Source organism: Solanum dulcamara, chromosome 7, assembly GCF_947179165.1.
Source record: "Solanum dulcamara chromosome 7, daSolDulc1.2, whole genome shotgun sequence".
Taxonomy (NCBI): Eukaryota; Viridiplantae; Streptophyta; class Magnoliopsida; order Solanales; family Solanaceae; genus Solanum; species Solanum dulcamara.
In genome coordinates, this window is record NC_077243.1 from 40,018,393 (window position 1) to 40,035,409 (window position 17,017).

Sequence of the window (17,017 nt, forward strand, 5' to 3'; positions counted from 1 at the left end):
TGAACATTACTTTCCACTTTTACTGTTTTAGTTATTCTCAAACTATTCTTGAAAATATAAATAATTCAAAGTAAAATCATAAATATGAGCAATTAATTCTATTGGAATTATCACTTAAAAAATATAAATAAGAGGCAAAAATGAAAGAAATTTCCAACAACTCTCTTAAACTTTAAACAATTCACTTATTTTGAACATTAAAAAAGGCCCAACAATTTAGTTAATATGAAATCGAGGGAGTATAAAAACACGTATTTTCTCTGTTTATTTTTATTTGTTCACTATTTATTTTATTTTTTTTACTTTTCACTATCAATATATCAAGTAAAGATAATCATTTTTTTTTTCTATTTTACCTTGAACATTAACTGCTTATTCCCCAAATCATTTTCAAGACATAAGACTATACATTAATTAATATGAACACTATGATAAAATACTCCTATTAATCATTATTTTTTAAAGAACATGCAAAATCTAAAGGGGACAAGTAAATATGAACGAAGTGAATAATAGAATTTAACTAATTAGGTAATTAATTGTGACCATCAAAGTTCGATCTCTTTGAATAAATCCAACTTTAAAAATCAATGCTTGATGAGAAGATACAATATTTCTAAGTTCTCTTTTCCAGATAAATCCAAGTTACTATAAGTTTTGGCCTAATCTAGAAAACACAAATAATCCGGAGTAGACTCCATAATTTAAACTGCCTGACAATTTACTTATGCGAGATTGGGATGGTATAGGCATATGAAGAGAAGGTGTAAGGATGCTCCAGTTAAGAGGTGTGAGAGGTTGATTGTAGCAAGAGTTAGAAGAGGTAGAGGTAGACCAAATATATTTTGGGGGAGAAGGGTGGGGGGGGGGGTTGTATGGGGTAAAAATATTGACCCTTATTTAGGCTAACATTAATCTCGACGCTTGAAATCAGGATTAAAAGAAGGACCTCGGTACAAATAAGATACAGGTGGATGTTGTTCATATATCGCACCACGATAAGCCCTAGAGTTAGGAGCTCCTCGTAGATAGCAAAACAAGTATATGGATCTGGCTGACACCAACTTTGGCCGACGGAAAGCGATGTCTTCAAGACCAGACTCTCCATTTTATCTAAGGAGCAAAGCACAATGATAATGAACTATCATTGACAACCTCAAAACCTGCATTAACCTGCGGCCATGTAATAATTCTAAAGTGTAATCTAGGATAGACTTTTGATAGGATCTAGACTAGCCTTTTTAAGTTTATCCAAATGATTTTACCCTCTTTCAAAGTATCCTCAAGGGCTCATCTCTCGATGCTAGATGGCTTGGTCCGCCTTACTATGAATATTAGTCTGAGAAACATCATAGTCAATCTTGGCTTGAAGACGATTATTCTTCCTGAATAGGTTTGCTTGTTAAGATCGAGAAGCCTTCAGATGAATCAAAAGATCTTTCTCGAGAGTTGTAAGAAGACTAAGCCAGACTTTTAGGTCATCCACCTATCGATCAATACTTGAATTTAGCAAGTGAGCAGATTAATCTCATATCCCCGAGAGAAACCTGATGACTTTCCTAGTGAGAAACCTTGATCTCCAAAGCCTTATTCTGGGTGGCAAGTTTAAGATCTCAAGACACTAATTTGTTTAGCTTGGCTTTGAGCGCGAGAGTTTGTTTCTAAAGGACTGCCAACGACTCCTTAGCCTGATTAATGTCACAACTCAAGTTAGATCTTAGATTTGACACAACGCCTAGGATCTTGAGAGACTCTAAACAAGCCATTAGCATACATAGCATGACATAAGATAACATAATCCGATAATGCCTCTACTAATATAGATGGGGGCGTAGGACAAGACCTAGCTCACCTAAAACATATGAAAGTGTAATAGTCTAAAAATAAAGAGACGACATAGTGGTTGCTCTCTCGAATCATGAGTACTCACCAAAACTAGCAACGTTAATGGGAGCCTGTACTAGCTATGAAAATGGACAGGAGCATCGTGATCTATAATATGAAACAATATAGGCAATAAAGGGTGTGTTAGTACATGGAATGTACTAAGAATGTGGAAAATATGCATAACATAAAACATGATATCATAGTAGGCATACACATGAAATGCATGACCAATAATCCTAATAATCCTATCAAACTTGAAAGTAAATCATAAATCATGATATAAGATCAATGCATTACTTAAACGACGTCATGGAAAACTTTGAGTAAAAACATAGTCATTTTATGGAATATTAATTGTAACCAACTATAAGACCATGTGAGCTATAACATGAAATGCGGTATAACTCCTACACTAAAAATAAGAGGCTACTTGCCAAGGTAGACTCTATGTCATATCATCATGAGCTATTTGTGGATCCACTAGCTAATTCATTTAAGACAACCTACAGGGACATGTAGTTTGAGACTATAGGTTGCTACTAGAGACTCCCTTACCAAGACTCTACCTCAAGCTCTCTCAGTGCTAAGTCAAATCCCAACATAATAGATAAAATCAATTATCAAAATACATCATTAGAAAAGGCATTGATCATTTATCAATCCACATCATAAAATCATATAAGAGTATCTCCATTAAAATCATGATTCATAACATAATTCATAGGCTTAATTCATCAATGACCCCTTAAAGTTGTCCGCATAATTCACTTACACACCTTAAATTGGACTAGCACCTATTGAAAACCTAAATTATTCAAAAATTGTACCTATCAAATACAAAATACTGATGTGGGAAAAAAAGGGTTCTCACTTTTGTTGGGCGCGTGAAATAATTTTAATTTTTTTTTTTTTGCAAAAGCTGACCTTTTTTTCCTTTTATTGACATTTGGCACTATGTAACTAAATTTTTATTTATTTTTGAAAATAATAATTTCTTAATTGAAAAAGAAAAAGTAACCCTCACCCCTTCCAGGTTGTCATCTTTTTCATTTCTCCTGTACCTCTTTTTTTTGTTCTTTGCTATTTTATTTATTTTTATTGTTTACAAATGCAAAAGAAAAGATTCATGAATCAACTTCTTCTTCTCCTACTATCACTGGACTGCCTGCCATCAGCGAACCACCCTACCACCATTATTTCTATTTATATAATTTAATATTAAAACAAAAAATATTTTTCGTTCATGATTTCTATATATTTAGGACTTGGATCTATAAAAAAAATTCTTTTATAATTTATTATTATAAAAAAAGAAAAAGAAAGTGAACTCGTAGTAGCAATGAGGTTGGGGATGATGATGAGGGGTAGAAAAAAGGGGGAAAGGGTTAGGTGGTTTAGTGGGGGTGGGTGCGTGGGGTTGTTTAGACAATGAGTTTTTTTTATTTTTGATTGATTATTCTTTTTAAAAAGGGTTAAAATTAGTTTTTATTTCTTAAATTAAAAAAAATCATTTTATTGCTATTTTGAGTCTTCATGACACATGTCATCACTTTATTTGTTGATTTCTTGAAACAGTCGCATGTGAGATACATGTAGAGCATTTTGTAGGTTGATTGTCATTTTGCGTTAAATAGGTAGAAATTTGTTAAGATTGGAGTGTTCAATAGGTACTAGTCTTAGTTGAGATATCTAAGTACTGAATTATGCGAACAACTTTAAGGCGTCGTCAATGACTTAAGACTAATTCATATAGACACTTACCTTTCTAAGCATCTAAATAATGATTTCTTTCATATTGTGAGAAAAGTTTTCACAATTCATTAATACTTGCATCAAAGCATCCTTTAAACATAATTCATCATTTTCATAAAACATGCATATATCCTTCATCAAAATCATGATCATAGTTCATAGTTCATAAGTGAAAAATCATAGGCATAATGCATGGGTCCATATGAAATCAATTGTAAATCATGTATTTTAATAAATTCATACATAGTAAAGTAGAATAACATCAATCAAATCAAAGTAAGAAGGACCCATAAGATTTGACATAAAACCCTAATTGAATTGGGTAACATAGAACTTGAAAGATTGAGATCCTTTGGGACCCAATGGATGAAAGGAATCCATTCGTGAATTCCCATACTTGGATAATTAGAGCCTAAAAGCAATGGAGTTTGACCTTGGAGCCCTACTTTAATGGAGAAGAAGACCCTTGAGAGAACTCTTGGTGCCTTAGAGGAATTTTGAGAGAATGAGAGGGAATGTGGTGGTTTGAAGGGTTTGAGTAGTTATAGGACGTCCAAAAATAGTCCCAAATGACATAGTTTCAATATTAAAAGAATGAAAAATGTTCGTCATGCCCTTAGAAATAACTAACTGCTAAGGTCTATGAGTGCCTCTACTGACCGTAGAAGCCTTTACGGCCTGTAGAGGGTCGTTCGTAGAAAGTACTTTGAGTTTCTGGATCGAAGGTATACGGGTGCCTATATGGACCGTAGAACACTAAACAACCGTACAAACATGTCCGTAGAACAAAGAGTCAAATCTAAAGTTTATGAGGTTCCCTTTTACTATTCCCTTGCACAATCCATAGAACATTACACGGACCTTGTAACCCTCTCATACTACCTACTTTCTAAACTCCAAGTCTTTGAATCTCCATCTACGGCCCCTTCTACAGATTGTAGGATCTTGTACGGTCCATAGATGGTCTCGTCCAAACATTAGTGACCAATATTTCTTCCAAGTCCTAAACCTCCTTCCCTTGATTGCTTCCTACGGTCTGTAGGTATTTGTATGGACCATAAAAGGGCTCGTACAACTGACACCAGTAGTTTTCTGCAATATTTGCTTTCCGCTTCAATTTTTCAACTTTCAGAGTTTTACAATTAACCACTAGAATGGCAATAGTTTTTGATAGCACGACTTGTATATTATCCTTAATGGATTCGGACAACTTAAACTCTAAGGGCACCACTTTTTATCTCAGAGCATCATTCACAATAACATCATTCGCCTTCTCATCCTTAGATGTTCCTACTATTGCAAAGACAATCATTTGAGCCTGAAAAAAATGATGAGGGAAGAGTGTACATAAGGACGCAATAAAAAGAGCATACAAAAGGGAAGAGAAAACCTTGCCTTAGTAAGGACACACAGAGATTCAATCATTAGGTTACTCCAAAAGATTAGAGTTGAGCAGTAAAAAATCCCCTAGAGGTTACGTAAGCATCACTGGCCATCTGTGGCATGTGTTTCGAATATCCCCTCACCACCATGACTAGTAGAAGCGTGAACCTTATTTCTAGAGAAGGAAAAGCCGAGTCAAGTTTAGGTAAAAGCAGCCATACCATTGATGGTAGTTGATAATAGTACACTCTCGGGATCCTAGGGCCCCTATAGATAATAAATCAAATCTAGCAATATCATCAAAACATGGGGAATTTTATCTTTACTATTGACCACTTCAATAATAAAAGTACCTCAACCTTCAAAAAGATGAGAACGAGCTTGCAAAATAATTTACAAAAATACCTTACAAGATTTTCATGTATCACTCCCTGCCATTACAGGTCACGTTATAAGCTATTCCCAACCTTACGAGTATCAAAGATAACTATTCATGCTTAATACAAATACTCCAAATCAAATAGTAAATTTAGTACATTACACGACTTGGCTTGACACACCCCAAAACAACAAAACATGTCACCAAATTTAAGTTACAAACCATAATGTCTTGATCAAACTAGCCTTCAAAATTACATATACATGTACAACTCATGGATCATATACATGTCCCAAGATTACTACAAAATCTAGATGCCTATATGCAAATGGATCTTCCTTAAATCTCCCAAAACTCTTTCTCCAATGGCCAACTCCATGCATCTCGTTCGACATTTCCTACGATAGAAATAACTATCGCTAAGCATAAAGATTATGGTGTAAAAACTACAAGTTTGTTCTCCAATTAATTTTCTGAAGTTGTGGGTAGCATAATTGAAACATAATAAGTAAATCAACAAATATATCAAGAGTATCAAGTTTGATATTTATATATCTAAGTATCAAGAACTAATAGAACCATATTTATAAGAGATTAAGTAACAAATTTAGACCAATATGTACGTCATGACGTCAAACCAAACATAATCAAGTATCAATAAGGACTGTAGCCCTGTATCAAGAAGGTTCAAGATCAAATAATCAAGAGAACCAAGAACCATAATAAAAATGGTTTTCTAGTTCGTACTTAAAATGGACAACTTCCATGCTTAAGACGAATTAAAAATCTGGAGTCAAGACGGAAAAAGGTCTGAATCAAGAGGCATGTCAAAAGTGACAAAGTCACAACCACAAGAAGGACAAATTTCACAAAAATACCAAGAAATTGAGCAATCCGTACAAGTGCGAGTTGACAGAAGTCTCAAAAGATACCAACACGATAATACAAAGTGACAAGAACTAATGAACGTATCAAGATAGACTTTCAACTATATCACCATGTAGCACAAGTTTATACATGAACCTTGGCTTTTTAGCTCATAAACAGCCCTACCACAGTTCAAATCGTGGATCAACAAGTGTGTTAATTTCCTCAAATAATTTTCTTTAGCTTGTATAAGAGTATAAATACCTTAATACACAATCAAATACTCATTTAATATTCATCAATTTCAGCAGGTGGAAACGAATAATATAGATATTAAAAGTGACCCTAGTTTTTGCAATTCTCACCAAATTCTCAAAACCGTAAAATTGGACAATCTGACTGCCGTGTGTTGTGACCAATGGCGGAGCCACATACATTAATCGATATCCCTTCATCAAAAAATTATACTATGTAATTAGGTAAAAATATTTTTTATGTATATGTATTACATATTGACACTCCTTGACTTTTATGTGATTTACTTCTTTATATTTTGACAACCCTTAGTCAAATTCTTACTCTGCTATTGGTTTTGACTAGATTTCGAATAGGTAAACGGCAAAACTAGTCATTCAGCCTTCATAAAAGTTGTAGATACATATTCTGAGGTTATAAGAAACCAAAAAATTTCACAAAATATATTCCATACAAAACGATATGTATAAAATACTAACAATGGTACATAGGGGATTTCCAAATCAAGAATCTGAACAGAACTTTTCCTATATTGAGTCCCTTTATTCGAATCTATAACAAAAGAATTAGATTCCAATATAAACATAAGAGTTGTAGGTATGTGTGTTATCTTTCCAAATCATATTTATTCACTAAAAAGAAAGCTCTATACAATGATATATTCTAAAATTACTAATGGCTACACAGTTTCAAAATGGATTTGATCACTTGCCAACTGTATGGTGAGTCTTCAGTTTTTTTATCTAAGAAACCAGCTTTTTTGTAATTTTTGTGAACTAAATGGTTATGAGAGAGTTATATATGATCTTAGCTTAAAAGAACCAACTTCCTTTGAGAAAAGGTGCGATATACTTTAAAATAATAATATAACAAAGGCTGCCCAAAAGAAAAAGGTGGTTGCCCATTTTTTTTTAAGAAAATCACACTGTGCTTACTAATATATATATATATATATATATATATATATATATATATATATAATGTCACGGTCATTTACTAAACTACCCTAATACAATCCTTTAAAATACCGTCACAATTTAAGGAAATCAAGATTTTCTCATGCACCAAAATTTGAGTCAAGGAATTGTGAATTCCGAGTTGATCCTATCATTAAGGAATATCTTCTTGTAATACAAATATTAACTTAAACAATTAGGGATGGTTCAAGTCTGAAGGGAAAAAACACCCTTGTCAAGCTTCAATAACGAGTAGGGCTTGGCAACGTCGCGAGGAGACCTTTTAGTAAAGAGATCTAAAAAATAAAGAACTCAGTTAAAAGGATCACTGAAATCAAGATGAATTGCCACGATAAGACTATGGAAGTACCAAAATGTGTTGAACCCAGTCCGAGAAGCCAGGAATAAGAGTTGGAGTACATGCCTTAACTGTAAAAGAAAAGGAGAAAGAAGAAGATCAAGGATGGCGAATAATTAATGATAAGAAAAATGATCGCAAGAAAGAAAGAAGTGTATGACTTTGTTACAAGCTTTAGGGAAAGATTAAAGGGATGAAAGGATAAGGTCAGAAATAGGCACCATGACTAACTAAATTACTTGTAGTACATATCATCATCGGTATTTAAGATGATATTCTTAAACCCATGGCCAGACAAAGAGCAGATATCACCCTGAAGCTTGTAAAGGCATATGAGATGCTCAAGTGTGAAAAATATATTAATGAAATCGCAAGGGTAATGAAGGTAGACGATCGTTGTCCATATCCATGACCCTATCTATGCTAGGTACACATTATACTAGAGGAAAAAGTTCAGTACGACATTAAAAATTAAGGGATTCAACCCTAGAGTAAAAGGGTAAGTATGTACAAATAGAAAGCCAGACTGATGAGTAGAAACACGCTCATAAGAGGATAGGGACTTAATTCAGATGTGTTCATTCCCCTAATGACAGTCTCCTAACATCTTAGTAAGAAACTCAGGGTCGATAATATATGGATACCATTTTACCGGCTTATTATGGTCATTCAATTTCATTTCTACTTTAGAAGAATAGTCATGCTCAAAATCTATATTTTTTGAGATAATTTCTTTAACATGGGTGAGAGAATTATTTTACAAGACCGGACCATTGGGGGAAACGGGGGACCCCTAGCTTTTTCGTAGCAGCAGTGGGTAAAGAATAAGTGATGGAGCAACGAACATCATCAAGTTGAGCTACCACCTTTAAAATCAGGGGAGGATCTTCTCGCACCATTAGAAAATGTGAATGATAGGAGGGGAGAATCAATAAAGAGAAAAGATCTCAAGAAAGACGAGATGAAGATCTCAAAAATAATGACATCTATTATAATTTAAGTTTCGATGCATCAACAAACTATGGGACCTGATTGGCGGACCTGGTCCCATGATCGGTGTGTGGCACATACCAAATAGGAGCCAGCTGTAAAAGTTGCCATCACATACTGTGGTTGGTGGGAAAATCAGAAGAGACTACAAGCCATGGAACCTGATCGGGGGACCTAGTGGACCTGGTTTAGCTATAAAAACTACCACCACCTATTGTGGTTGGTGGCAGCAGCTGAAGGACAGAGACGTCCAGCCAATCAGAAGGTACTAGGTTGTTTCGTCCATATGCCAAATTAGTTCTACACATCACATTTACAAGACAAAAGGAAAAAGGAGTGTGTGATCAAAAGAAAGAATACTTCCTCAAAGAAGCAAGGGACCAGATCGAGATACTATTGAAGAATAGTTTTTAGGCTCTTGCTTTGTTGTAATGTTGTGTCTTATGTTCTAACATTGTAAGATCAGTTCCTACGCTATAAAGAAATATTGATCATCTTTTCTTGTATCAGTTTTGCATCGAGTTCATAGCTAGAGTTAGCTTTGAAAGGTTTGTTTGAAGTCTATGTCAACTAGAGGTAGTTAGTAAAGTGGACAATAGAGTTATTTCTTAGTTTCCAAGTCATGGCTCTTCAAAGTCTATGTCAACTAGAGTTAGTTGGGATAGTGGGCAATAGAGATATTGCTTAGGCTCAAAGTCTTGTAATAAAGGTATTGTAAGCCAAGGGGTGGAGAGGGTTAGTGTCTAGTTACAATACGTTGTAATAGATTACTTTGCTCTTGCATCTCAGTGAAGAATATTTGGTGAAGTTTGTTAGACAGATCATCATTTTTCCTCCCTTGAGAAAAGAGGTTTTCCACATAAAAACTGTGTGCCATTTTACCTTCTGCACTTAACTTGAGCATTTTTTTAACTTATTGTATCAAGGGACCTGGTCCCCTGACTTGTCTGGTGGAGTTGTACAAGACAACAATTGGTGTCACAACCCAACCCCGTAGGCCGTGATGAGTGTCCAAGATGGACACTCACATATACCGTTATTAACTATAAGTAAACCATGCTTAACCTATAACTTGGCATAACCCCTCCTCTTGAGGGGTCACCACTTATTAATAGGCAACATAGCACATAAGCCGACAAGGTTGTCATAGCATGTAGGGTCATCCTATTACATACATATACGCGAGCCGATAAAGATGCCATGACAGAGGGAACGTCCCAAAACATAAGTCATATAGAGATAACTGAACACATATATATATACAACCCACACACGTGTCTACAGACCTTTAAGAATATCAACAATATCATATGGAGTGACAGGGCCCCCGCCGTACCCCTGAATAAATAAATATATACATTAGAAGACCAGTACCACAATACTAGGCTCCGACACAATGGAGCTTTTCTCCAAAATTGCTGACTGAAAATCCTAAGCTGGCGGATCCCCAAAATATATATTTGTACTTGGGGGCATGAAACGCAGCCCCCCCCCCGAAGAGAGGGGGTCAGTACGATATATGTACTGAGTATGTAAAATATAAAACATCATACGGAGATTACAACTAACATAGGGATGCAGAGGACAAGTATAACAATTAATAGATCATTGTACCTGCATTTTATAAAATGGAGTCATATGTATCATCATCACATACCGTATCTAGCCCGTTGTGGGACTCGGTGTTACAAATGTATCATTATGTCATCATATGCATATATATATATATACATACCATACTCGGCCCTTTAGTGAGGGACTCACTGAAGAGAGTAGTGTACATTTATAACGTACCCGGCCCATTATGGGATTTGGTGACATAACCTCATCCTCATAACCTCATATTATATCATCATATATACATATCATATCTGGCCTGAGGCTCAGTAACGCTGTAGTAAAGCTATGCACAATAACATACCCGGCCCATTATGGAACTCGGTGAGAGATGTATTAACATTATGCATGAGCAGAGTCGTGAGAAACCATATACAAGTGAAATCATCATCTGAGACTCAATGAAATAGTCAAGTGAACCGTCAATTGAAGATCAGGGTAGTAATCGTCTCAAGTACCCTCTAAATATCATTAAGTATCATATCAACTGGAGCCTCAAGAATCATAGACATGTATCTAGATAATTCTAAATAGCTTATGGGATCAGAGACATTTGTCATCGTAAAGTCCTTAGGAGTAGGAGCTTGTACATCCAATTACTATTCAACATATAAAAGGCTCGAGGGTAGTAGCTTAACTACTTTAAGAGCCTTAACATTCAGAAGTGAATAAGTGTCATGAATCATACTCGAAGCTTATGAATGGAATTACCTCGAAACTCATATCATATATCACTTAGATCTAAGATATGCCAAAAGAAAAGAAGGGATAGGCCTTATATACCTGCTATAGATTAACCATATCCATGCTTGCTTCGTTACTCCTTTAACCTATTTAATACAAAGGTAACACTATTATGAATAGACTTCGATATTCCAGCTTATGAATCTATAAGCAATTATTTATAGGAATCCTTTCCTTATTCACACTCCTCAACGAGTATGCTGATTAGTTAAGAAGTTAATGGAAATCGGACAGCATCTCCCCTATAACTTGCCTTATCCGAACTTCTAATTAACCTCCGAGTAGTACAGCCACCCCAACAACAACAACCAGCAGCCATATACAATTAAATTACTTTAATACTACTCAATACAAGTTCCAAGCAGCCCACCCAAAACCACGATATCAAAATACAGTTTTCGGTCTTTATTTTATAAAATCACAACCCCATGGAAAGGAGCATAACGTGGCTGCAACTAGCAGCACTTTATACTTACTTATAACCATATTTTCAGCCTTTCAACATATACAATTTACCTTTAAATACAATACCATAAAAGTGAAAATATTAATCAAACTTTAATCAAACTAGAACGCCTCCAATTCTGCCCATTTATCATGTCAACAATACCCACGTGATTTTTTTACCTCCGACCCCACTTAATACAAAGTAAACTACTTTGTTACAACATCATCAACTCCAATTTAAAAGGAACAACCCTACCTTGCTGAACGTTGATCTCAAGAGCTCCTCAACGTGGCTGAAAGTTGATGGGTGTTTCATTGGACCTTTTTTCTGCCCCAATAAGTAATTTACGTTGTTAAACACTTCCGCGTGATCGAAGAATACCTTAGATAATAAATTATGGATTAAAATAGAAAACCTTACCTTGCTGTCATGGCCGTAGCTCTCCTCTTTCTTTCTCTCTAGTTTCCTCCAAATTTTTCTAGTGTAAAAGATGAGAATAAGAACCCTTAGTTATTAACTTCAGCTTATACACCCTTCCTTGGAGAGTGACATGTGTCAGCCTCTAAGGGTGACACGTGTCCAGCTCCTAGGCAGCCACCTCACCCATGCAGCCACCCAGTTGCTGCCATGTGGCTTGGTGGGGTCCACCACCCTAGTAGGTGCATCACCTAATCACTCCAAGTAGGTGCATCACCTACTTTTTTCAAGTAAGTGCGTCACCTACTTACCTTTTCCCATGGGCTCATAATTTTGTTTCACTTTAAGAACCTATATAACCCTTGCTACTTAAGCTCGACGTGTACTCAAGTAGCTTAATTATGAAAGACATCCAAGTCGGTAGCTTATGCAAGTAGGTTGATTACCATGACTCATTATTTGGCCTTTAACTCCTTCCAAATCCCTCTAAACCTATTTTCAACCATCGCTACTCACATAGAACTTTATAGGTAACATGGATCACATGGAAATTTTTTAGAGAAAAAATATATTTCAATGTACAAAAGTGCGGGGTATAACAATAGGGAACTCAAAGGGACTTGGTCCCAAGTCTAAAAGGACCAGGCTACCATTCTGGGAAAGAAGTCTTATTTATCTATTATCTCATTTTTGGAAATCCAAACTTGTTTGGGTTTCTAAATCTAACAAGTGATTTTGCATGTAGGGTAGAGTAAGAGGAGGCAGTCAAATGGGTAAAAAAATAAAAAATTATTGATAGTGGCTGCTTTAAGCGAATGACAGAAAAGATGGAAAATTCATCTCACTCAAAGCTTTCGAAAAGAGAAGTACTTCTTTTGGTGATGTCATCTTGGTAGGAAAGAAATTCAATAATGTGCATGTGGACCTGGTTCGTGGTTTGTCAAAGATGAAATTCACAGTTTCAAGGGATCTATTACTACTTTTTTATTCCTCAAAAAGTTGATCAACAAGCTGATGATGATGGTGATGATGAAGGTTTTCGTATAGGGTCTGTCGTGATAAAGCTATTAAATTACAAAGTGTATGGTGCACATGCCCAAAGAAATCAAGTTCATTCTTCTTTCAATCTAAAAAAGTTGTTGGTATATCCAAGCCATTCGATTCTTTTCATAAGGATCTGTGTGGGCCAATAAAGATTCTTAGTTGAGAAGAGGCGAGAGACCGGGTAAAAATATGGTTCCTCCTGAAGCTGATCTTGAAATAGATGAAAGTGAAAATGCACCTACAAAAGAAACAAGTTCATTAGTTCTCGAAAGGAACAAAGTGTGGCACCTGGTCCACACGCCCATTGAAAAAACCATCATAAGGACCAGGTTGGGTTGGTGTACAAAAATAAACTTGATGCGTATGGTGCAATCACAAGAAACAAATCCAAGCTGGTGGTTCAATGATACAATCATGAAGAAGGAATTGATTGTGATGAGATCTTTGCTCCGATTACTAGGATGGAGGGATTCAAATTGATTCAAATAAATGTGAAAAGTGTCTTTCTCAATGGGTACTTGAAAGAGGAATCGTATGTCAATCAGCTCCCTAGTTTTGAAAAACATTAATTAACCAAATTATGTGCTAAAACTGGATACTAGGACCTAGTTATCTCACTTGAAAGCTGCTATAAGGAGTTTGAGATACTTACAGGGACGTAGTCCTATTCTGTCCATCTGGTGATTTCTTTTAATTATGTTGATGCAAATTTTGCAGGAGACCTGGTTGATAGAAAGCACCTCAGGAATGACTCATTTGTTTTAGGTTTCCTCCATGATTTTCTAGGGCACAAAGAAGAAAAAATCAGTAGCTCATTTCATAGTTGAAGCAGAACATGTAGCAGCCGCATTATGTTGTGCTTAGCCCCTATGGATCAAGCAACAACTTGAGAATTTTGGGATAGTTACCAACACTGTCAACTTTTATGTGACAACACTAGTACATTGAACTGACCAAGAATCTAGTGCATCATAAGAGAACCAAGCACAATGATGTGAGACATCATTTTAGAGGGACAATGTAGAGAAGGAAAATATTTACATGAAATATTGCAAAACTGAAGACCAAGTAGTAGACCTCTTCACAAAGGCTCTAAACAGGAATCAATGCAAGAAAAATAGACTGAAGTTGGGGATAATCAACTTGAATTGACTCACTCGAGTTGATGCTATCAACCTTCTCATTGTTATGATTAGGGAACAAGTATACTTTTTAGTAATGTGTATCTTTTGGTGTAAATTCAGTCTTATACCTTTTGTAGGTATATACACATGGTGAACTAGCTAAGGAAGAAAAGCTGATGGAATGGACTCAAGGCAAGTATCTTTCAAACGAGTTCAAGAGAGGGACCAGGTCCTTCCTCAAAGATTAGTATCAAATTTATGGTTGTTTAAAATGCCTTTGAGAACTGTTTAAAAATGCCATGTGCCTTTTTCCACCTCTCTAATTCATTGTTACATATATTACAATGTCTCAACCATTTTCTTTTAATTCATCCCTTGAAAACAAGAACCCATATCTTTTCCGAACCTTAATTTTTGGCTTTTCAGTCATGTTGTCTTTTTCCCCTCACTTCTCCTAAAACAACATTTATTCCTTCTAGGTCTCATCAGTTCCTGATTTGACTGTCTCTGACTCTCTCTTAGAGACAGATCACTAGTCTCAACCTGATCCCATTCCTACAGGTGCAATTAAACATATGTTTGAGGGTGACCTATCAAAAAATAAAGGGGAAATAGATCAAGGTTATTAATTGAACAAGGTCTTTGCCCATTACAAGATAAAATTTGGCAAAGAAATTGTATGGATAGTGAAGCAATCCTTCTTATTAACCACTCTTATTGAATGTGAGTGTGTTAAGAGAAGAATAGGTAATAAAGAAAAGTCCCAAGTGTCAAGACTGTGAACAACAAGAGAAGCTGAAGGCAGATCTAGAGGAGAAGACTGCTGTAATGGCAAGACATGGGGTTGAAATTGCTAATTTAAAAGTCACCTTACCGAAAGACCTGACTCAAGGACCAGGTAGTGATGAGACCTTTTAGAACAAAAATGTTGATTTGAAGGCACAAGTTCATGCCTTAACTGCTAAAAATAAGAGTCTCATTGTGAAGTGGAGAACCTAACCAACAATTGATATATGATTATGCTGCTGAAAATAAGCGCATGATGATGGTTCTCCATTCTCTTCTTCCTTGTCCTCCCATTTCCTAGTCCTTCTACTTTATTTGATTCCTACCCTAAGTTTATTTCTTTGTTGTCTCCATGGCTATAACTAATCAGTTTCCTTATGCATTTTTGTTAATGCAATGCTTTAGATGCTATGATGATGAACTATGAATAAAACTTTGCCTCTTTGTCTACTATTCTTCTTTTTTTATATTGGCTAGTTCATTCATGTTAGTATTGCCTAGTTTCCATGAATTTATCGAGAGTGCGTATTATTTTACTTGGTTTACTGTTCTAACTTTTTTATGATACCAAAAAGGGGAAGAAGTATTAATGACAGGTTGCCAGTTCGGATCAGGGGATCTGTTTCATATGAAAGAGGGAAGATAATGTCGATAGGGGGAATAGTTTGTTATCATCAAAAAGGGGAGAAATATTGTATCTTGGGTTTTGATGATTTAACAAACTATCGTTCAACAAAATGATGCAAAGAGGAACATGGGAGACAAAAAATGCATACTGATATGGGAAAGTTATGTGTTCATGTTAATTACGAAGCTATATGACTAGGGGACCAGCTACCTATTTGCAGAAACATGAACACAAGTCCACATAGTTTGTCATCATCAAAAAGGAAAAAAATGTTATAATTCAAGTTTTGATGCATCAACAAACCATGGGACCTGATTGACAGACCTGGTCCTATGATCGGTATGTGCCACATACCAAATAGGAGCCAGCTGTAAAAATTACCACCACCTGTTGTGGTTGGTGGGAAAATCAGAAGAGACTACAAATAATGAAACTTGATCGGGGGACTTGGTCAACCTGGTCCACCTTTAAAAGCTGCTACCACCTACTGTAGTTGGTGGGCGGTAGTTGAAGGACAGAGACGTCCAGCCAATCAGAAGGTACTAAGTTGTTTCATCCTTATGCTAAATACTATCTTTAGTACATGAAACAAATTAGTTCCACACATCACATTTACAAGGCAAAAGGAAAAATAAGTGTGTACTCAAAAGAAAGAATACTTCCTCAAAGCAGTAGGGGCCTGATCGAGCTACTATTGAAGAATAGTTTTTAGGTTGTTGCTTTGTTGTAATGTTGTATCTTATGTTCTAACATTGTAAGATCAGTTCCTATACTATAAAGGAATATTGATCATCTTTTCTTGTATCAGTTTTGCATCGAGTTCATAGCTAGAGTTAGCTTTGAAAGGTGTGTTTGAAATCTATGTCAACTAGAGGTAGTTGGTATAATGGGCAATAGAGTTATTGCTTAGTTTCCAATTCATGGCTAGAGTTAGCTTGATCGGAGTATTCAAAGTCTATATCAACTAGAGTTAGTTGGGATAGTGGGCAATAGAGATATTGCTTAGGCTCAAAGTCTTGTAATAAAGGTATTGTAAGCCAAGGGATGGAGAGGGTTAGTGTCTAGTTACAATACGTTGTAATAGATTACTTTGCTCTTGCATCTCAGTGAAGGATGGTTGGTGAAGTCCTGTTGGACAAGTCGTGGTTTTTCCTCCCTTGATCAAAGAGGTTTACCACGTAAATACTGTGTGCTATTTTACCTTCTTCACTTAACTTTAACATTCTGTTAACTGACTGTGTCAAGGGACCTGATCCCCTGACTCGTGTGGTGGACTCATGCAAGACAACAACATCATATGCCATTGAAACAAAATGGCAAAAGTTGGATGATCCATGAGGTTTTATAAAGAGAAAAATGGGTCGCCACTATAAATTCGAATA